The 24514-nt window shown below is 42.5% G+C and overlaps 1 protein-coding gene across 6 annotated transcripts in view; it reads left to right on the forward strand.

Moving 5' to 3' along the window:
* brd4 (bromodomain containing 4) overlaps positions 1-24514 on the forward strand; it is a 168787-nt gene that overhangs the window by 52858 nt on the left and 91415 nt on the right. Inside the window, exon 1 of one of the 6 annotated variants that reach the window (XM_060942565.1) lies at positions 14039-14062. The exons of the other annotated variants lie outside the window; for them this stretch is intronic. The gene's annotated coding sequence lies outside the window, so the exon portion shown is untranslated. Of the gene's footprint in view, positions 1-14038; positions 14063-24514 lie in introns of those variants that run through there. 6 annotated transcript variants of the gene reach the window in all.

Consider the following 24514-nt stretch of genomic DNA (forward strand, 5'->3'; position numbering starts at 1 on the left):
GTGACCAGAATTAATTCAAATGTCTGTCCGTGCACTTCTCTGCCTCAAATCGCTTCCTACTTCTCTTCACTTTCTCCTCCAACGCATTTCTGATTGTACAAACATGATGCTCGGTAATGTTGCTTGCATTTAGAGGGATGTACAGTGGTGCTTGAAAGTTTGTGAGCCCTTTAGAATTTTCTATATTTCTGCATAAATATGACCGAAAACATAAGATTTTCACCCAAGTCCTAAAAGTAGATAAAGAGAACCCAGTTAAACAAATGAGAAGAATATTATACTTGGTCATTTATTTACTGAGGAAAATGATCCAATATTACATATGTGAGTGGCAAAAGTATGTGAACCTTTGCTTTCAGTATCTGATGTGACCCCCTTGTGCAGCAATAACTGCGACTAAACGTTTGCGGTAACTGTTGATCAGTCCTGCACACTGGCTTGGAGGAATTTTAGCCCATTCCTCCGGACAGAACAGCTTCAACTCTGGGATGTTGGTGGGTTTCCTCACATGAACTGCTCGCTTCAGGTCCTTCCACAACATTTTGATTGGATTAAGGTCAGGACTTTGACTTGGCCATTCCAAAACATTAACTTTATTCTTCTTTAACCATTCTTTGGTAGAACGACTTGTGTGCTTAGGGTCGTTGTCTTGCTGCATGACCCACCTTCTCTTGAGATTCAGTTCATGGACAGATGTCCTGACATTTTCCTTTAGAATTCGCTGGTATAATTCAGAACTCATTGTTCCATCAACGATGGCAAGCTGTCGTGGCCCAGATGCAGCAAAACAGGCCCAAACCATGATACGACCACCACCATGTTTCACAGATGGGATAAGGTTCTTATGCTGGAATGCAGCGTTTTCCTTTCTCCAAACATAATGCTTCTCATTTAAACCAAAAAGTCCTATTCTGGTCTCATCCGTCCACAAAACATTCTTCCAATAGCCTTCTGGCTTGTCCACGTGATGTGTAGCAAACTGCAGACGAGCAGCAATGTTCTTTTTGGAGAGCAGTGGCTTTCTCCTTGCAACCCTGCCATGCACACCATTGTTGTTCAGTGTTCTCCTGATGGTGGACTCATGAACATTAACATTAGCCAATGTGAGAGAGGCCTTCAGTTGCTTAGAAGTTACCCTGGGGTCTTTTGTGACCTCGCCAACTATTACACGCCTTGCTCTTGGAGTGATCTTTGTTGGTTGACCACTCCCGGGGAGGGTAACAATGGTCTTGAATTTCCTCCATTTGTACACAATCTGTCTGACTGTGGATTGGTGGAGTCCAAACTCTTTAGAGATGGTTTTGTAACCTTTTCCAGCCTGATGAGCATCAACAACGCTTTTTCTGAGGTCGTCAGAAATCTCCTTTGTTGGTGCCATGATACACTTCCACAAACATGTGTTGTGAAGCTCAGACTTTGATAGACCCCTGTTCTTTAAATAAAACAGGGTGCCCACTCACACCTGATCGTCATCCCATTGATTGAAAACACCTGACTCTAATTTCACCTTCAAATTAACTGCTAATCCTAGAGGTTCACATACTTTTGTCACTCACAGATATGTAATACTGGATCATTTTCCTCAATAAATAAATGACCAAGTATAATATTTTTGTCTCATTTGTTTAACTGGGTTCTCTTTATCTCAGGGCTGTGAAATAGAAATGACAAAATCCGAGGAAACAATTTTAGCAAGGGGTCTGGGGGGGCACAGCCCCCCTGGAGCCGGGGGCCTTGGGCCCACAGGGCCCCAGAAGCTGAACAAATTTTGTGTAGATTGATATTGATAGATTCGCTGATGGAAGAGGTGCTCCACTATCCTGACCTTTCTGTCTCTCCCCTCCTGTGTCATGTTCTTCTTGGCCCGTGTCTCCTGCAACGAGCGGATGGTGTTCCTACCTTGGCTTGAAACTTTTTTTCTTTTCTGATGTACGCCGACAACAAACGGGTGGTAGAGGGCCCGATCTCTCTTCAGAATGAAGCTATAGTAGAATATGATGACATCAGACAATCGTACATGATCTAATACAACATCATAGACCGATAGCCATCTGTGGCTGATGTAACGTTGTGGCACTGTATACTTTATGCCTAACACATCACACATTTCTTCAGAAATCTGCCTCATATCTGCAGACCTCTTGAAATCTGCAAATATGTCTGCAAGCAGTTTCTCTACGTGGTGTTGAAAAACATTGCAGAATTTCTTTGCAGTATTGTGCGCATGGTGACGTGTCTCCATCAATGTCGACGAGATGCGGTGCGTTATTCTGGCGAATCCTTGTTTCGAGACTAGACTTGCTGCCCCGCATAACAGCACAGGAATCCATCAAGATTGAGGCAAGGTTCTCCCATGGAAGATTTTTCTCATTCATAAGTGCAACAAGCTCTGAGTGTAAGGTGTGACTATCTACTCGAATTCCACTTAGCGATGATGGGTAATTCACAACCACTTGCTTGAGACTGAGGGCCAATTTATGCTGACAACCCAGTCCTCGCAGATGGCGTCTGCGGAGACCCCCCCCCCCCTTCGCAGACGCTCTGCACGCACCTCCCAAAATTTGTGACCACCGCAGAAGCCTCGCAGACAAGAGGGCTTTGATTGGTCCACTCTACATCCGCTGTACACGCACTTCCGCTTCCCTACTTCCCTGGTTTGGTTTGTTTTCACGACCGCCATTTTTAAAAACACAAGCGAAGATGGAGCAGCACGAAGAGCGGTTGATCGAGGAAGTACGTACATCGATACGACTCCAGTTCTAGTCATTATAAGTAACCGGAGGATAAACACTCCACTAACCACACCCACCAACTACTCCTAGCGATTTCGCGACTTCGCGCCCCCTTGCGTTGTGGCGGTGAATAACATCGCGCACGCCTATACTCCCCGCTCAACGATAAATTACAACTGTCTGCGAAAAGCTATCTGCGAAAGCCTTGTCGCAAGAGCATGCAGAGGCCTTGAGGGAGAAGTAACTCACCAGCACAGCTAGAACTCTTTTGCTGTGTTCACACTTATACCGGTACGAAAGTGGTATAACTGTATCGATGCAAAGTATACCGGTACAGTTTAGCGCATCTGTCCACACTAGCGAGAAATGTTTGCGGTTTTCTTTCACGGTAGTTGAAATGCGCGTGCGCGAAATGTTTCCGTGGTTACCGAGTAACTTCCTTCCGAGAATATATGGCATCCGTTATTTCGAGATCTCGAGAAAACAAAACAATTATTTCATGATCTCAGCTGGATCACTGTATCTCCGTCGGTAGAGACGAAGCCGGGCCAGTCTTCTGCGGAGGTGCCGCGGACTAATTTTGAAATTATCCCTTATTAAAAGACTTAATGCAATCTCTCCCTGTGTCAACCCCTGATCAAAATATTGCCTTATTAGGTGATCGATTATTCCAGACATTCTAATGACCAAAGTTGCGTCTATACAGAATGAGAAACAGCCCCAAAGTCAGCATATCACAAGTCTCTTGGCGCACCGGAATGAACCATTTCTCAGCTGTTTACTCGAGATCATGAATTATTTTGTTTTCTCAAGATCTCGAAATAACAGTTTTGTTTTCTCGAGATCTCGAATTATTTGTGTTGTTTCTCGAGATCCTGAATTATGTCGTTATCTCGGGATAACAAGGTGAATTAAAAAAAAAGGATTATATGAAGGGCCTCTCTCGGCTTCCGCACGGATGAAACGACGTGTGTGTGCTTTTTGTTGTCAGTGTACAGTCTGTATTTCTGGTGGTTATTTATTCAGTCAAATCGTATAAAACGCGCGAGGAAGTTGAGAAAGAAACAAACGAATCTCCGTTCTTCACTATTTTATTCAGCGAAGACATCGATTGAGGCGTGTGACTTTGCGCATGCGCATTATATTTGTATCGATACAGAGCCGCTTCATCTGTCCACACTACAGCAAAGCGCTACTGTACTGGTACGAAACCCATACATTTGTGGGTTTCGTACCGATACAGTTATACCGCTACAGTACCGGTATAGTTGCTAGTGTGGACAGGTGTTGCGGTACTGGTACAAAATCCCTAGTGTGGACAGGGTATTTTATTGTTCTGTGAGGTAGCCTCGTCAATATTTAGAGAGAAGTGGGACTGCTTCAGGTCATTTGTGAGCTCATCATCCATGGTCTTCGCTACGCCAAATCTCAGTTTATAGGATGCAGACGTTCTGTCCATGGACACCGAATTCAATGCCGCCTTATCAACTGCTGCAACCTTCATTAGCTCAAGAAGCCGTGGCACAATAGAGAGGGAGAGAGAATTCTCAGCAACAAACCCTAATGTCATGGCCTCTAGATTATGAACTCGATCACATAGCGGTGTGAAAGTCTTTGGCGCAGGAACCACTGCGTCTGACCCCGTTTCTTTAAGCCACATCTTTGGGGATATAACCGATAAGTAATATGTAAGCTATTCAACAATTTCTTTTTATCATAAATTGAATATATATAAATGTGAACAAGATGGTCTACCTGGTAATCTATAGTTCGACAGCTTCAATTTCACCAGTTCTGCATGTTTTTTTCCTTTCACATGGTCAACCAAACACGTTCTTCCACCAGAACCGTACTTCACATCCTGATGGCACAAGATGCAGTAAGCTTTCCCCGGTTCTTTTATCTTCCATATGTGCTCATGGAGATATTCACTACCGACTTTAAACTCCAGCCATCGCCAATTCCATGGATTTTTGATGCCGTTTTCCTTGTCAGTGTTTTTGACATCGTCGGTCTCACCGTCCTCCCTCTGGACGATGTCCCTCCGTGACACGGACATACCGCGAAATTCTCCTTTTCAAAACCGTTGATATCGAAAGCGTGTTTAAATAGCACGATGGTAAAACGAAAAGAACACAAGATTCGCGCCGTGGTTTGTAAACATGGCACAAATGCCGTAAACCGGTCTGTCATTGTCGCAAAAGAAACCTCCCCCCATCCTCCCAAATTTTTATTGCAAAATTAGATGATTTACTAAAATGATATTTTTGGCGTCCAAATTTGCGGAATTCAGCGGATCCGCGGATTTTTCACAGCCCTGTTATCTACTTGTGTGAAAATCTGCTGTTTTTGGTCATATTTATGCAGAAATATTCTAAAGGATTCACAAACTCTCAAGCACCACTGTAAATGTGCACGGCTAGCAAAAGCACCTCAACACTCATTGTTTTGAAAGCATCGCAGCTCTGCTCAGGATATTTGTATTTCTGTGGTGATGTGCGTCACGCTAGATGCAGGCGCCCTGTTACACATCATGCCTCTGGTTCCGGAACGTTGGCATGAAAGCATCTGAAAACACACTGACGCGGCTTTGGTTGGTTCGATGGAAATCAGATATCGAGGTTTTCTTAATGACAGTATTACAAGATCTGTGTAAAAGGGGCTAATGATTGCACCTTTTTTAACTTTTTTGAGATGTAAGGCCATTATTAAAAAATGTTCTGTTTCCGGTCCACCGGCCGGGTGAGTGCCGTTTGTGTGGTTGAATTTTTTTTTTTAACGCCGGTTTTTCGACATTTTTTCGGGTTCGTAAATCTGAAATCGAACTTGACATTTCCGCATTCCCAGGGCTTTCCACTAAGGCTCATACTAGCCAGCCATGACAGATAAGTAGCCAGCGGGGGGGGGAGTAAACACAAAATAAACTCCTGTGCATGCAGTTCCCAGGATTAAATGTATTTTCCACCGACCATTTATTTATTCACTTTACTCAAATACAAAGTAAAATGGCAGTAAATCTTCTTTCTTTTCTTGCGTATTGCATCATGAGGCGTTCCTGGCTTGTAAATCTCTTTTTTTCGGTGCATGACACATTCACGCAGCTGAGCATGCTATGAATTGACAACGACAACGGTCTGCAGTGGGGCGACACAATTAAAGGGGAACAGAGGGCAATATATAGAGTAAATATAACAATAAAACACACATTAACGAACCTTATTCAAGACTTACAAAAGTTTTTTGTTCTAAGGTTGGAAAGTTAGTGTTTTGAAAGTAGCTCGAGCAAACTATTTCCGCAGTTTGAACAGCCCGCCATGATATTAATTTTATCCAATCAGAATGCACGTTCATTTTCTCTGTGTAACACTCATGACGTATGTACGCGCCCAGTTGTGTTGGCTCATTGAGGTTGGGAATAGCACGTGTGAATCGGAAAGTAGGATGAACTGTAAGTGATCGGCTACACAATGCCACAGCGTGTTGCTTTCGGGTGTAATAACAGGACCGATGGAAAGCATAACGATCCTCCAGACGCGTCTTTTGCGGGATCTCTTCGTATGATTCGACAGAGCTGTCGCTTTCACTTGATGCGCCCGACGCCATGATTACACGCTTCTCTCCTAGCGCAGTGGGTAGCGCTGACGTCACGGTCTTTTAAAAATGGCGACTCTTGTGCCGTTTAGCGTACCGACTATTATATTTACAATTACCAAGATATTTCATTGTTTTCTAGTATATAAATTTGATAGAATACTTAAGAATACGTTACTTTGTCACATCAGCAACTGTATATATTATATTTGGTACCCCTTTAAACACTCAGCGAACATTTCTCCATTTGTGTATGAAAATACACTCCAACGACTCAGTTTGGCTTCATTTATAACCAACGGTGTCTTTTGATGCCAGCACGTAATTGAACGAGAGAAGACTGGTTTACCGGAGACAAAATAAGCGTCATCTCTGCTTCTGTTCCCTCCGACACACTACTGCCTCCGCCGAGTGCGCACGCACACACACCGCATGTCGGGGCCGCGGATGAGTTACTCTCCCTTGATCAGCGAAGTCAGTGGGGAATTTGTGGTTATTATCGGTACAAACAGCGCGAATCACAACTTAAATGAGTACGGTTCAGTTTGACATTATTGTCAGTCTGTTAGATAAACATTTAATTTTATTAAAATCGAAAATTTAATATTTAGAGCCTGTGGGCTACAAAAATAAGTCATTAAAGTAGCCGGCTGGACTTAATTGTGTGGCCGCAGCCGGCGCTTGTGGAAAGCCCTGTCGAATCCGCTCTGCGCATGCGCCGTGCGGCACAAAAAAATGGCAGCCACCATGAAGGAAGGAGATCCGGAGTTTTCAAACATTTGCTTAAGTGTGAAATCGCAAAATGGTATTCTAGCGAAGAACAAAATAGTAAAGATTCAGAAAAACAAATCATTCAGTGATCATTTTAATAGTGTAATTTCATCCGAACTCGGCCTAACGGTCGATTTAGAACTACAAAAAGTCAGTGTGTCGGACATTTTAAGTACCTTTGTAAAAGTTTTGCAAATGTTGCAGTCAGCATTTAAAATGCTAACTTAGTTTTTGTACAAGTTTCAGTTGATTTAACCGTCATATTTTATTAAATGTGTCTGCTTTTGTAATAAAGTACTGAAAGAAAAAGCAAACACAGCATTGCGATTTCTTATCCATCCATATATATATAAAAAAAAAAAAAATCCCTCCCTCCCGACTGAAAATTTTTTTTGCCCACCCGGTGGACAGGAAACGGATTTTTTTTTTTAAGGATGGCCTAAAGTCAGTGCTGCTGAAGTAGGACTTGAAGCAAGTTTGCTTCCGCTAGAAGACACGCGTCCTGTTGTCTTCGATTGAAACGTTTGTAAATGATGATCGTGCTCACCATCAAGCTTTATAGTTGTAACAAAACCAGGAATTCTCAAGGGAAATCTCTTCACTGTAAAATGTCAAATTGTTTTTAAGGTGCCCAGTCTTTCTTCAAAGATGTAGAGCTTTTTATTCGCAATGAAAACGCAGCGATTTTTTTTTTTTCTTTGATAAAAATGAGTTCATGGATCTACGAGTGGAAAGTGTTCTCGGGCTGGACGATATGACGCATCATATCAGTATTGTGATATTGTTGCAATATGCTTTTCTGATCTAATCATGATATCTTTCATAATTTTTTAATTTTTTTTTTTATATATATAAACCCAAAAATTTATTAAAAACTGACTGGAAGCAGTCGATGTGTTCAAACTTCGTATTTAATTTTTACAGACTTCTTTCAAATGGTTTCTTCTCTTCAGTGTTAAATATATTATTTGTTATAAATAACCAACCAAACGCAGTAGAAATGCTGCAGTATAGTGTGTGTTTCAGTGTATAGTATAAATATGTATAGTATAAATATGATCCTTTTTGTCTCATCACACACCCCCTAACTCATGTCGTGTAATTTTACTCCTTTCACAGAGAAGTTGCTGTTCCAGTCCCGGCGTATCAAACTGTTTATGTACACGCCATCAGAAAGAGAATGAGACGGACAATTATATGATTATCATCAGGTCATTAGCATTTACAAGCTTGTAAATGTCTAGAACAAGAACATAGTCAAATCTTAATCACTATGGCAGCAAGCCTGTCCTGTCACCGTCATTCATCTCTCTTGTGCTGTGGCTTTTGAATGTTCTCTGTAGGTGAGCTGGTGCTCATCTTGGACCACTTAAAGGGGAACTGAAGTCATTTTTAAACTTGCTTTATTTCTTAATTAGCGTGTTGTTCAATTACGTTTTCGGTTTCGTGAACCTTCTATCATAACTCATATCAGCATATTATATTACACTTATCAGCCTTTTCGGTTTTTAGCCATGTTGAATGTAGTTTGTTTTAGGGATGTTAACCGATGACCGATGGTTGACCGAATCAACGTCAACCGGTTAATTTTTTTTTTTTGGTTGTCGGTTAAAAAAAAAAAAAAAGTTTTGAAGCTGCCGATTTTGGAGCGGAAAACCTGGAATTCTGTGTTGTAAATGCTTGGGCCATGCCATGCGGTGTAAGGACGACAGCTGACAAATCAGAAACACCCATTCAGTCATGTCCCGCCCTCCCGCCCCAGTTAAAGACAGCTGCCACTCGGCGAAAGAAAAGTCTCAGTGTTGGATTACATTTTACTACGATGTTAACCAGGTACGCAACATCAAGGAAATTCTTGACTATCAAAGAAACAAGAACACGGCGCATGAATGAAGTCGATGGTTGATTAGTCTGGTGAATATTAATGTCAACGTAATAATAATACACAAGATCTGAACTAAAACCTGGTTACTCATTGATGTTACTTAGCATCAGACAGTTGCTATATTAGCTTAGCAGCTAATCAGCTCAGCTCCAGCTATCCCATTCCCAATGGCTGTGCACAATTAGCAGCCATGTAACCGTAATATCAGTCGCTGGAAAACAATTGCAGTATGAGGTCTCCGTGGCTCACTTCGAAGAAAAGTGCCTAGTCCGTAGCAGTATGCTTCAGAGCAACTTCAATACCATGCAGTAATGGCGTGTTGATATTGGTAACGGCGTTATAACGATTGTAGCTAATTAATTAGATTACCCGGCGTTATAACAGCCTTTATTTTAACGCCGTTATTCCCATCACTGAATGTTATGTACTTCTTCTAGCACTTGACTTTGGCTACATCCACACGGCAACGAGATGTTATTAAAAAAAATATCGCGTCCACATGGGCAACGGATCAGTAAAATATCAGGTACATATGGCAACGCAACACTTGCTGAAAACGATGCAATACACATGCCACACCTCTAGGGGCGCTGTAAGACGGTCCCATCGGAGACACCAGGACAATAGAAGAAGTAAGGACGCATGCGCATAAACTATGCGCGAGACTTCATATTAGCCACAAAGTCAGGAAAATCTGTTCGTAAAGTTACGTTATAATGACCAAATACAATGAAAAGTATTTTTCCAGTCTCACCTGTGAAAGGTAATCCCATGTGATCTCGTTTGGACGGTAAACCTGTTGGTACAGTTAAACGCAGCACATGAATGAGGCATCTTTATTCTCCACTTTGACCCATCCAATATGGCGGCGAGGATGACGTATGATTCTACGCGGAAGGCGGCGTCTTTAATGGTCCGGAATAAATTGAATGCTACACGTTGATGGATTAATTTGTTCTTCTACGCTCTTTTTGAGGAATGTATTGTAGGACTTAAACCAACATCTGAAGAGGTGAGATCGCTCCTTTTTTTTCCCTATTTTTGCTGGCGGGATTGACTCTGCCGTAAGGGCAGTCTCTCTCTCTCTCTCTCTCTCTCTCTCTCTCTCTCTCTCTCTCTCTGCATCATTACACAATAAATATTCACAGTGAAAATATTTTGTAAGCGCGTTTCATGAACCAAGTTATAGGATTTGTTGACAACTCGCATCGAGTTCGTTACACTTCTACCCGGCGTGAAGCACTGACCGTCATGTGGTTGTGACATCATCGTAAACAAATCCGTTCTACTCATCCAGACGACTTCGCAATGGCAACGTTGCCAGATCTTTCCACTCTGGAACCCGTTCTCAAAAGATTTTGTTTTGGGGCACCCAAAACGCCGGTGCCGTGTGGACGCCAGGCTGAAACGATAAACAATTTTATCAGATTCACCTGAATCCGTTGCCGTGTGGACAGGGCCTTTATTTTCAACGCCATCATGGCCAACTGAAACTGTCTCTAAGCTGGAGCCATTTGTCCTCCGCTCCAATACAAACCCCTCGACATCAGTGCCGCGTTTGACTAAATGTTTGGCGCTGTAGAAAAGGTAATGTGAGTGGAGGGCAGCGACTGGGACTAAATGTGCGGATGCTCGCGGTTAGATTTAGAATAGATTCTAATAATTCCAATTCTAGAATTTTAAACTCATAGGTTAACTGACTTTAACTGGCTAATGAGGCTCGGTGGTCGGTCAAGATGATTTTTATTTTTTTTTAGTTTTCACCTTCCCTAGTTCGTTTGGTCCACGGCAGGCGTCGCTTATCCACACGATCTTCACGAGACTTGTGCGAGGCTTCAAACGTGAAGTGTCAACGCTGCCATTTTGAAAACTGTTTACACAGCGGTCAGATCGCCGTATCGTTCCAATTTAGATTAATTTCAAGATTTGCCAGCTACATCAGTGATGGAGTGTCCGTCCTGCGCGCTGTGGCGCGTCCACCTGAAGGCGCGCCGAGTGGACTCCAGCACGCGTGCCGTGAACAAGGCGCACCTGAGCTATGTGTTTGCATATTTAAGGACTGCGCTGATGCATTTGCATCGTGAAGTATTATGATGCGCATTACCGAGCCTTTCTACCCATTGTCTTGATTTCCTGTTTCACAATCCTTGTGCCTGTTTCTCGTTCTTGTCCTCGCTTAGTCTTTGATGTACTGTTTGTGCCTCGACCGACCCTTTTGCCTGTATTCTCGTTTTTGATCTCTCCTGCCGTTTTGGATTGTTTGCCTGTGTATATATATTCTGCACTTTATTAAACTTCTGCGCATACATCCGCCTCCCTCGTGTACGTGACATGGAGATTATTCCATACGACTTTGAACCAACTGAGAAGAGTTGGAAAGACGACAGGATAAGGACGAGTCCGTTGCGCTGGTATTTACGTCGTTACTGTCACACAATTAAAACGTGCCAGATCAGGCGGCTGGTGGGTTTTCAAAATAAATACGTGTGCATTTTTGTGATAAATACATATTATACTGAGCGCATTTCCCTCGTAATCCTCACTAAGGTTTCGGACAGCACGACAAAATGGCCTCCCAACCATATAGTGCCCTGTATAGTGAGTAGGGAGCGATTTCGGACACAGGGAAAACTTCCAGCTTGATTACATCAGCGTTCGAAAGAGGACGCGCTTGTCTTTTGACAAAGTTGGCAGATGTCGGTCACTTTGATTTCCGCTGTACGTTTTACTTCCGTCCTACGATGTCTCGCACAGGTCTCAACGAATCTCGTTTATGGCCATCGCTTTGACATACGGACTGATGTATATTACAGAGCATATTTCAGACACTCATAACTTGCTATAAAAATGCGATCAAAAATGCGTTCCGATATTTAACAAAATGAGAAATAGAATTTCGGTAATAAATTTGCATTCAGTTCCCCTTTAAGAGACTCGACAGCTTCCACACTCGTATATTTCCTTTTCGTTCATGATGTTCATCTTTAAAAACCCTCGCAGGCAAAAATCCTTTTAAAAGGATTAAGCGCTGCTGTTAAAGCATTATCAAAGATAAAAAAAAAACCCTTTTGTTTGAACGGTGCAGTCAGTGATTTTAATGACTCGGAGCATCTTCAGTAAGAGATCTGTTCAGAGGAAAATCCTGAGCGATGTCAAGTCAGAAAGGTGTGGTGTTTTGAGATTTAAGAACAACTTTATTCGTCACACGTACACTTGTGAAATTCCTCTCGGTATTTCACCCATTTGAAGCAGTGAACACGCACGTGAGCAGTGAGCTCGCACGCATGCATACCCAGAGCAGTGGGCAGCCATGCTAACAGCACCCATGGAGCAGTTAGGGGTTAGGTGCCTCGCTCAAGGGCATTTCAGCCTGAGGTCGCCCCACGGGGGAACCGGAGGAAACCCGTGCAAACTCCACGCAAAACGGCCCCTGTTGGCTGCCGGGCTCAAACCCAGAGCCTTCTTGCTGTGAGGCGACAGTACTAACCACTAGACCGCTGTACCACAAAACCACAAGATTCAGCTTATTTACAGGAAACATCACTGACCAGGGTTTTTTCTAGAAAAGTTTAGTATGAGGGCGCTCACCATGGCGAAGGGGGGGGATGGTGCCTTTGAAAAATTGAGGCTACAGTGGGATATTCTGAGGCTATCTGAGAGGCTATCTGTCAACATTGACAAAGAAAGAAGTAATCTTCTTCTGCCCCAGACAGTCTTTGGCTTTCTTCCGCTTCGTGCCGCGGGATGACGTCTTTAAATGCCCAAGTGTCAACAAAAACAACTCGCGAACTACTTCTGTCAAAAGCTCCCGCGCCGGTGGGTGAAAGGTCATTCAGTCTCAAGAAATCTCGCTCTACAAGTCAGCTGACCTTGTATGTAACCCATGTCAAATCTCGCGAGAGCAGCCGCGACAAGTAAACAACTAAACAACATGGCGCCTCAGTCTGGAAAACGCCAATTCGGATCGTTTTTGCACCGTCTGGCGGTGTATCTACTACGATTGGAATATTTTTGGAGTAATTATAACGTATTTGATGATCAGACACATTGTCATGTGGTGTTGCTGGGATGTTTTCACGGAGAAAAGATCGTTTTGAGAAAGATTGCATGTTGTGCAGTAGCATATAAGTGCATAGCCTAAGTGTGACTTGGGGTTCAATCGGCATTTCGGTAAGAGGGCGCACGCTGAGAGTAAGAGGGCGCAGCACCCCTGTTCCCCGGTTTAGACGAAAGCCTGCTGACTATACCCTTTAAGTCTGTTTGTTTATACCAAAATATACAAGAGTGAAGTGTAAAGTAAATCGGAGAGGCCGACTGTAAAGCAGGTTAAACATGGAAAAAGACCCAAAAATGAATTTTTCATTCAACTCCTCGATATTTTTATGTTGTAAAAGAATCCTTTGGTCCTCAGTTGAACGTGCAATGCTATGACATTTTTGACTAAAAAACCTCCGTAGATTGTAAGTCCTTTTTTTTTTTTTTTTTTTGACTAACTGGTGCGCCGACGAAGAACTGACTTAAAATTCTGACTTGTGGATTTTATTTAGCGTGATGTTTCCAGTTTGCGTGTCTGACCCGATGTAGAGTGAGTCATAAAGCTACCACGCGTACTAAAGGGCAGAAAGAAAAATATTTTTGCCGCATCCAGGCGGCTTTGCGTAATGGACCATCTGTGTTGTTTTTTAGCCAGTGATTTTCTTTGATCTTTTATCACAGGTCTGTCATTGGAGGATCTTGAGTGTCATGGGACATGTTGTTATTACACTGCATGTTTGATTGCGTGAGGAGTAATAATCCTAAAAGATCACTCCGATCTCTCGCTGAAGCCTTTCGGTTTTATCGTCCTGTCCGTCCTGCCTCTGTGATTAACTCTTCGCTTCAGGATGCCTTCCTTTGCTCGTACTTGAACTTCCAGTTAGGGGTGTGTGCGCTCTGATTTGGGAGGTGGAATTTTTTTTTTCCTTCCCTCTTCAGTCATCGTGCTTTTGAAACGCTGACTTCCTCTTTTCTCTTGTTTTTCACTGGCACTTTTCTGGGTGTGGAATATATGGTCATGTGGTCCGCCCACCCATCTCATCACAAGGTGAGTCATGAAGAATGCAGTTAGTCAGAGGCAAACAATCGCTGTGTGTGAGAAATGTTGAGCTGGAAACTGTGTTTTGGACAGCCTGAGGCTAAAAGCGAAGAGCTTTCGTGTGCAGACTGAGTGGGCGGTTTGGAACGGATCCGTCCACATCGGAGCCTCGACACGTCGCTCCACATTCCTCTCTGTGTGGAGCGCTTCGAGACGTTTTGCTCTTGGCTCTTGTAAGCCGTGTCCCATATGCTGTGGGTTCAGTGAAACTTGCAGAGTACTCACTCCCATGTCCTGGACACTCCTAAGAGCCAGACAGGATGTTGGCTAACACTCTCTTATCTCATACTAACTGTGCTACAAATTCTGCTAAAACTAAAAGGTTAATTTATTTATTTTTTTTTTGCAGTGCTGTTTCTATCAAATCCTGCGCTCTGATTGGCTGGCGAGCGGGTCCGTATCCTACGGTACGGACCCCAGTTACGGCCCTCTGGCGACTCGCTCATTCACAACAAACGTAGCTTTTTTTGTCAACATTTTTTTTTTTAATTTTTAAATTTTTTTTAATAAAATTGTCAAAAATCTTATAAATTTTTGCCAGCATTTCTCAGGAAAATAGCATTAATTTTACAGCATGGATAGCGATAAGTGTTCACAGTGAAAGCGAGTTTTACTACCCTGAGGAAGAAGAAATGTAAGAAACATTTCAGGAGAAAGCTAAAAACCTCTAACTTGCTAACGCCGAGCAAAAACATGGCTGAATCCTGAATGACTCAATTTTGTATAAATAGGGGACTACATAGGCGGCAAAATGTAGTTTTTTCTTCCTGCCATGGAAGTGCACTTGTATACCGAGGAGGAAGCAATTTGCATTACAGCCGTGAATGAGGATTCAAAATGGCGGCTCGGCTCGGTTTTCCCTTTCGGGCGCTCTCGTTTTCTGTTAGAATTTGGTAAAGAAAAAAATAAATATATTTACCAGCTTAAGGTCGGTCCGTATGGTGAAATACCGTGACCTCGACCTTGAATACTGACCTCGGCCCAGAGGGCCTCGCTCAGTACTTTCAAGACTTCGGTCACGGTATTTCACCATACGGACCTCCCAGCTGGGAAATAACATACTACTGGTTTTTTTTGTTTTGTTTTTTTGTTTTTTTAAATCACACTTAGATTCGGTGTTTTAGGAAGCGATAGGTTTGAGCAACACAAAACTAAAAACCCGGCCTTATCACGGACACTGGATGCTCCTCCCAATAATGTTACATTTCCTTTGAGAAACCTTCACCATCTTAATAGAGGCTTTACACCATCATGTGACCCCTGTAGCAACGGTAACTACACCACCATGAAAGCAGGCAGCTTGTCTGAACAAAGTCCTACAAGTTAGTTATGATGAATGAGGTTTTGCTGCGTTTTTAGATGTGCAAATCATTCTGAACGAAACAGACGTGTTTTTTTTGTTTTTTTGTTTTTTTTTTAAACTTACCAAAAGTAATTCATCAGGGGCAGAGATGTCCACAAGCACTGGCGACCGGCGTTTTTCTCCACCTACAGACGGTCTGCGTCAGCTACTTGATCCCCAAAAAAAAAAAAAACCAAAAACTTGCCTTATGTTCAAGTGATTATGTCATCTCCGCTGCCCATAATTTGCTGCAAATCCAATTATTCCACCACGAAATTGTCTTCGATTCAGGTCGAGCATGAACGGAAGCGACACTATATCTGTTGATCGGTTCTCGTTCTCGGATTGGCTGAGCCGGACCATGTGACCACACCGTAGCGTATGTAGTTATGTTACAGAGCCGGGCAGTGTACTACAGAGGGTAACTGAGAAAGCCAAGCACATACATCTGGAGGGAAATTTCATAGAGGGAAATGGTTAGTGAGCTGAGGATGCACTAGAAGGCATATAAATATATGGGGGGGAACTAGAGATTTCTAAATGTAGAAGGGGAAAAATGGTTCCCAAACATTCGGCAGGACTCTGTGTTGAACGGAGAGATCAAAAACCCTGTGGTCCGCTGACTTCATTTTCATGAAGGTAGGAATTCCAAAAAAAAAAAAAAAATTAGTTGCGGGGGTTTTTTTTTTGGGTAGGCATAAGCCATTTACAAGGTACAGACGTTTTCGCTTTAATCATTCGAATTCCTGCTTCACCTACAAACAGGAACGCATCTCCATGCGAGCAGGTTCGACCCCAGCCAGCCATACAGCTGCAGCGGGCTGTTAATACGCTTCCATCATTTTTAACAGTGAGCCAAGGTTTCAAAGGAATCTTGTTTAGTCGCTGCGAGTGGTTAACCTGGGTACAGCGGTCTCAAAAGTAGCCGGTCACCGGCGGCAAATCGCCAGCTATGGCTCGTTATGCCGCCGGCTATGGCTCGTTATGCCGCCGGCTATTGTCAGTCGAGTCACAAAATTTAATATTAAATATTTGACAGCAAAAAAAAAAAAAAGTTGTGAACGTAAATTACATCCACTATGTCATGTATGTCCATTGCCGCGTCAACTGTGTTTTACATCCTTGACACAAGTGCAGCCATTACTGCCGCCTGTGTTGCCAGATTGGGAGGTTTCCCGCCCAATCTGGGCGGTTTTAAGTGCATTTTGGCGGGTTTTGAATATATTTTGGGCTGTAAAACGTCAGCAGTATCTGGCAACATATATATTTTTTTTTTACTTAATACAAGAAATTAATGGATGCCAACGTTTTTGCCAAAATGATATTTTATTTTCCATTGTTTAGGCAGCTTCAGCATCATACTGTGAGATTCTGTTCAAATTGTTTTTTTCTTCTATGAAGCCTGAGCCATTTATTTTATTAGTTTATAATTATTGTGTAATTTAGTCTTCAGGAGAGACTGCCTGCACACAGTACTAGTATTAATAGTTTTTTTCTTACATGAAAGCTGAGGCATTTATATTATATTTTAAGGTAACTTCATGTTGTGCTGTGAGGTTCTATGCATTTGGATAAGTAAAGCCTATTTTTCTGCATTTTTGTAGTCCTGGTAATCTTTTATATTGGTAGTTGTTTATAGGATCATTTCTCAGTGTTTTTTTAATCAATAGTTTTTCAGTAATAACTTAATATTTAACATATCACTCTATTTTAAACAACCCCCGCGCCTCCCCCATAGTCTCCAAAATTTGTGGGAAACACTGGCGTGCGTAACAACGCTAATCAAGCTTAAGCTAGACGCCCCGCCTCAATGTTATCCCAATTTTAGATGGCCTGTTCCAAACCATCCCGCCCCATGAAAAATTCGTACTTGCATATCTCTCTCATATATATAAAATATAATCCATCCATCCCTGCACGCTTTGCATGCATTATGTCTGCCGCTGGCAGACATTTTACCATTTTGCACCCTGCTGTAAATTATTTGTACCCTGCTATTCTCCCAAACTTTGAAGCCCCTGTGGGTAGAAATAATAACAAACATAAGCTTAGTGACTCGTTGTCGATGACCAGTGGAAGTAAACAAGGCAATCCCTCAAATACCAACCTTTCCAATTCAAAGCTTCACATTTTCTGCTGCTTTACCTACAAAGACGCATTTTACCCAACCAGCCACAAAAAACTGGTAAGCTTTGAGCCTTTTGTCGGCCTTCATTTGATCTTTCGTGTAAAGACTCGCAGCAAGTAGGTCACAATGTCAGGGAATTTCATCAGGCCACATTTCCATCGAATCCCCCCCCCCAAAAAAAGTGATGCGTGACATTGTAGGGATATATTATTGATGAATTGTAGCTTTTTTTTCGTAATTTTTACACTCTTCAGGTCCTAAAGAATCCTGATATTTCAGGACAAGACACGCTCTGTCTCTTCTTGCCATTTTGTTTTAGCCTGCCTCCTGTCATGGCAGCGTAGTTACTGTTGCTATGGGGCCACGTGATGGTGCAAAAGCCTCTACACGTTTTTAAAGCTGTACTGCCTTTCAGATTTTTCAAGTTTGGGTCATAAGAATTTTCCCCGACACCCAATTATTTTTGTTCAGTGGATCGAAAGCTACTGAATTTGAATCACGGACTTCCAACTTTTATTAGTTATAGAACCATTAATGAATTTAGGGCCATGTGGCTGTAAATTCTCTGCTATTTTTTCCTGCTTCACCGTGACCCAATTCAAGATACTACGTCATGCATCGCATGGTGGGCTTTCCCTGTTCACACAAGGCATTGTGGGATACAAATTTGAAACGGGCGAGAAAAATAGAGGACGCGAGTGTGCGAATGAAACGTGAAAAACCGACTACAGTAACAGAGAGAGAAGAAAAGGCGTTATGTTATAGACAAAGGAAAGGAAACGCAGGACCAAACTAATAAATATCGGTGGTCAGCGAGCACCTCGGTGTGATCAGCTGTTTGTTTCGCGACAGAATGATGGAACTGTCAGTGCACGCTCAAAAGTAAACGCGCACACAGACTTCCTCTGACTGCGCGATTTCATGCACATTATTTGCTCGGGAATCCCCTCAGATTAAATAACTTCCCAGCCACAGACTGACCTGATATTTTGTGAGATATTACAGAAATAAACCCATCACAATGACCACATTTCAGAGGGAACTCAATTTCACTGATTTTATGAAATCTAACGGCCGTCTGCTTTTAAATCTGATCACGTGAACAATTGTGTTATATGAGAAATAAAGTATTCAACTTGCTTTTAGAGAAAATTAATTAACCCCGACGAAGAAGAATTGAGCATATAACATGTATAATCACAATGATTGCACTCAGGACTGCAATCATGATTAGTAAGAATAAAATGATTTATTTTTTTCGCGGTCCAGTTTCCATCAAATCCTGCGCTCTGATTGGCTGGTGAGCCAGTTACAGACCCGGTTACGGACCTCTGGCGACTTGCTCGTACACAATAATGAACATGGTAGCATTTTTTTGGTCAACATTTTATCTATTTTTTTAAAATAAGATTTATTCATAAGATTATCAAAAATCGTATAAATTTTAGCAGCATTTCTCAGGAGAATAGCATTAATTTTACAGCATGGATAGCGATAACGACAGTGTTCACAGCGAAAGCGAGTTTTACTACCCTGAGGAAGAAGAAATAAAAGAAAACATTTCAGGTGAAGGCTAAAAACCTGTAACTTGCTAACACCAAGCGAAAACATGGCTGAATCCTGAATGACTCCTATTTGTGTAAATAGGGGCAAAATGTAGTGGGTTTTTTTTCCCCCTGCCATGGAAGTGCACTTGTATACCGAGGAGGAAGCAATTTGCATTACAGCCGTGAATGAGGATTCAAAATGGCGGCTCGGCTCGGGTTTTCCCTTTTGGGCGCTCTCGTTTTCTGTTAGAATTTGGTAAAGAAAAAAATATATTATTTACCAGCTTAAGGTCGGTCCGTATGGTGAAATAACGTGACCGAGGTCTTGAAAGTACTGAGCGAGGCCCTCTGGGCCGAGGTCAGTATTCAAGGCCGAGGTCACGGTATTTCACCATACGGACCGACCTTAAGCTGGTAAATTTTATATACACACGCATGCATGCTACCGTTCAAAAGTTTGGGGTCACCCAGACAATTGTGTTTTCCATGAAAAGTCACACTTTTATTTCCCACCATAAGTTGTAAAATGAATAGAAAATATAGTCAAGACATTTTTCTGGCCATTTTGAGCATTTAATCGACCCCACAAATGTGATGCTCCAGAAACTCAATCTGCTCAACGGAAGGTCAGTTTTATAGCTTCTCTAAAGAGCTCAACTGTTTTCAGCTGTGCTAACATGATTGTACAAGGGTTTTCTAATCATCCATTAGCCTTCTGAGGCAATGAACAAACACATTGTACCATTAGAACACTGGAGTGAGAGTTGCTGGAAATGGGCCTCTATACACCTATGGAGATATTGCACCAAAAACCAGACATTTGCAGCTAGAATAGTCATTTACCACATTAGCAATGTATAGAGTGGATTTCTGATTAGTTTAAAGTGATCTTCATTGATAAGAACAGTGCTTTTCTTTCAGAAATAAGGACATTTCAAAGGGACCCCAAACTTTTGAACGGTGGTGTGTGTGTATTTATTTATTTATTTTCATTTTTAATTAATTTTCTTGCATTTCAAATCACGTAAGCCATTGAACTACATCACTATAATTAGAGCTCTGCAAATTAGACCTGAAAATCTTAATATACGACCTGGCAGACGGTTAAAACGTATTAAAAGGCGGCTTGTGAGTTTTAACATATCAGTTTTTATATATATATATATATATATATATATATATATATATATATAAACAAACCTCAGCTGAGCTCTTGAGGTCACTGTCAATTATGTTTAATCAAGGAAGCCGTAAATGATGATCACGGCCAGGTGGTTATTCTACAGCAGGAGAAACCCTGTTGCTGATCATCAGTGTACAAATGTTTCAGAGTGCTGTGAGAAATCTCGTGGTCTGTTTGAGGCGAGACTCCTACGTGTGGTACGCTCCGTCACGGCACTCGTTTCGGTTACTGCTGCTGTGTATGGTTCTGACTGTTGTTGTGAGGTGTATCATCAGGGGAAACTCCATGCATTATTTTCGCTCAGGTTTATGCAGTCTGATCACGGAAATGTTGTATGGCCGCGTTTCTTCATTTTAAACTTTAAAAACAACCACCCACTCGACTATCCTTTAGCTCACCGTTTTCTCTGCTTACACTGATGTTTATCTAAAACCCATGTCTGGTGTGGTGGTTAAAAAAATAAGAACTGTGCGCGAGTGGTTTGCTCACACTTAGAAGCTTCAGACTTGCAGACTGTGAAGGTTAACACCGACTTGAATCTGACGTCTGACCAGTCTCGGGGGGGGGGGGAAGCTTTGTGTTTCCAAGTGTCATGATGTTTGTTTTTCCTCGACATGAACGCAAGGTTGTCAGTCATCCGGATCAAAATGTGGCACAGGCTCAAGCCGCGTTTCTCTTTAAAGCTGTCCGCTGTTGTTGCGATCGTCATCATGAACTGGATCTCAAATCAAGTTACGATCTTGGGTTGTAGAAGACGCAGAACACTGGTATGCAAAACAGTTTTTGGAAGGTTTGAAGGTGACGGGGGTTTTTAAAATGCAAATATGAACTAGAATATGAAAACTGGTATTCATCAGTTTGTAGTTTGCATTTTGAGACATTGTTTGTTTGTTACGTAGTGCTCTAATGCTCCCACCGATTCTGTGTGGTGCAATACCAACACGCGCTGATTTATCCTTGACTTGCAAGTGACGTCAAAGCAAAATAGAAACCCGGATGTCGGCCATGTTGGTGGATATACAAACGCGGGGTCAAGCGATATTCCATACAAAACATAGTCACGCGTCTGCAACTCTTTGTTTTTCCACTGCTTAAACGTTCTTTTAGCTGTACCATATCTTTGTGCTGTATATGGTTGTGGTCACAACAGGACTCGTGACCCGTGGCACGTTCCAATTTTTTAGAATTGCGTCCGTGATTCGGAAAGCGGGCGAGGAAACTCTGAGGCTTAGTACGGAGAGGAAACGAGCGCGGCTGATCTAACAGAGGATAAAACCAAAACAGCTCGTGTTTGCTGTGATCATTTTATCTCAGGTGAGATTCAAAAACTTTTCTTGATTAATGTCATGGAAGAATTTTATTTCGTGTTGCTAGAATTTTGCTATAAAATGAGTGTTCTCTTGTCGTGGTTCACTCGGTCGTTGTTATAATTTTAACACGTGTATTACCATTTCGCTGCTAGGCACGCGAGCAAAATTATACGATAGAAACAATCCAAACCGGGCACCCACTCAGAAAACGGGCTGTGTTTTGTCCAAGGTCGGACTTGATTCTTCGGCAGCCAAACCAGATAGAACGCGATATCTGAGGACTCGATGGTCTGTAGAAGCGTGTTATCTTCAGAAAAGTCTGACTTTTTTTTAAATAATACAGGTCAAAACCACACACCTCTATCTTCTCTTTGTATCGAATCTTCGCTCGACTGTTCAAATCGTAGTAATACTGAGAAAATTCAGCATTGTTTACAGACACACTTTCAGCGGCTGCTGTCCGAGTTGCTTTGTGTATCCACCATCATGACGTAGCACATTTTGATCAGGTGGTTACAAGTCATCTATACTTGCTGTTAATTAGGCGTTTCCAAGATGGCCACCGCACGTCTCCTGTGGTAATTTGGCTAGCCGCTTGTGCGCGTCCTCAGAGTTTAACACGATGCCAATGTAAATAATGGTACAGTGGACAGTATAACGCCACGTGACTTTGTCCAAAACCAAGTAAATTTAGCTTTGTCTCAAATTGCATACTTTGCCCCTTTTCCACCAAAGCAGTTCCAGGGCTGGTTCGGGGCCAGTGCTTAGTTTGGAACCGGGTTTTCTGTTTCCACTGACAAAGAACTGGCTCTGGGGCCAGAAAAACCAGTTCCAGGCTAGCACCAACTCTCTGCTGGGCCAGAGGAAAGAACCGCTTACGTCAGTGGGGGGGCGGAGTTGTTAAGACGAACAACAATAGAAAGGTCGCCATTTTTAAGCGGTGAGAAGCAGCAGCTGTACAAACGCGAAGTCATCCATTATTATTGTTGTTGTTGCTGCTGCTGCTTCTTCTCCGTGTTGTTGTTGCTACGATGTTCGCGCCAAGGTTTATGCAAACGCAGCGACGTAACTGACGTATACAGCAACGTAATGACGTGTCTCCGCTTAGCACCCCGAGCTATGGAAAAGCAAACTGGTTCTCAGCTGGCTCACAAGTTGAACGAGTTGTGAACCAGCACCAGCACCGGCCCCGAACCAGCCCTGGAACTGATTTGGTGGAAAAGGGGTACTTTTGGACTGTTCTAGACTGTTATTGAATACTATGAGTAAAATGAGGATGGGTTCCCTTTTGAGTCTGGTTCCTCTTGAGGTTTCTTCCTCTCGTCGTCTGAGGGAGTTTTTCCTTGCCACCGTCGCCACAGGCTTGTTCATTGGAGATAGATTAGGGATAAAATTAGCTCATGTTTTAAGTCATTAAAATTCTGTAAAGCTGCTTTGCAACAATGTCTCTTGTTAAAAGCGCTATACAAATAAACTTGACTGCCAACTGTAACAGGAAAACACGTTAGTTTGAATAAAAAAAAAAAAGTCTTAAAGGTGCGTTTCGAGTACTAATCTAGAAATTGCAGAATAGTAATTTATTATTTTAATATCATGAAAAAGCACGTATGAGAATAGAAAGACAAGTTTTGGACGAATACATCCTACCTGTGATGATCTATGGTCACGAAACTTGGGCCCTAACAAATGCTTAAATGGAGATGCTGGCGGTAGCACAAAGAAAGATGGAGCGCATTATGTTAGGGATAACGCTAAGAGACCAGAAAAGCAACACCTGGATAAGACAGAAAACAGGAATGGTGGACATTATCAAGGCCGTCGGAAAATCATTACGGCACTGGGCAGGACACGGAGCCGGACTGCTGAAGTGACCGAATGGACACCAAGGAGGTGGACAAGACCAAAAAAGGGATGGCGGGATAATTTTCCGGGACCGCTGTGGACTCGGTTGGACTGCGATCAGGATGGCTGGAGGCAGGTTGGGGAGAGGTTCCTCTTTCAGGAGAGAAACAAACCTGAGGTTGATTGAAATGTTTTTAAAGGGAGATTTTAGATGCAGTTCATGACATCAATCACGATAACAGCAGAAAGTTTAGAGGAACGGAGCTCCTCAGTGTGTGCAGCATCGCTGTGCATGAAATCACTAAACTTTTACACCTCGACTTTGAAATCAGAACGACAGGGATGTTTTGGGTCTGATGTGCCATCTAGCAGATGCCTCATTTAATCCTCCAGATGTGCATATGATTTTGTTTTACATACTCCCTCGCATAGCAGCTGTGCACGTACGCGTGAGGGCAAATGAAGTATCTTTGCGTCTTTTTAATTTCTGAGGATCATGCATATGCCTCCATGTCGTTAAGTGAGTATAATCCAGCCTGAGTGCCTGCTCAGGTTAGAGGTCTGCGTGGGTCGGATTTTTCAGTCCCGCCCACGCCCGCAAAGAATTATGATTTTCAGTCCCGCTCCCGCCCGCGCCCGCAAAGAATTATGATTTTCAGTCCCGCTCCCTCCCGGGCCTGCCATATTTTGTCCCGCTCCCGCCCGCAAATCCCGCATGATGCAGACGTTCGCGTTATTTCTCAGGAAAGTTCTTGTCTTGACACAGCGTGATGGTGCCCCGCCCCCTACTTTGAGTGGATTTGAGCATAAATATCTACAGCTCACGTTCACGTTTGTTATTGTTTACCTTGTTTCTGAATTCAGCATGTAGTGTCTCTAATAATAATAATAATAATAATAATTAGTGCTGTCAAGCGATTAAAATATTTAATCGCGAATCGCACATTATCACATGAGAAACCATTGTAATTCTCTGATCAGCATAAAAAAGTGAATGGGCTTGCTTTGTACCAATGGTGTTTTTTTTTGTTTGTTTGTTTGTTTGTTTT

This window comes from Neoarius graeffei, chromosome 16, assembly GCF_027579695.1.
Source record: "Neoarius graeffei isolate fNeoGra1 chromosome 16, fNeoGra1.pri, whole genome shotgun sequence".
In the NCBI taxonomy this organism is placed as follows: domain Eukaryota; kingdom Metazoa; phylum Chordata; class Actinopteri; order Siluriformes; family Ariidae; genus Neoarius; species Neoarius graeffei.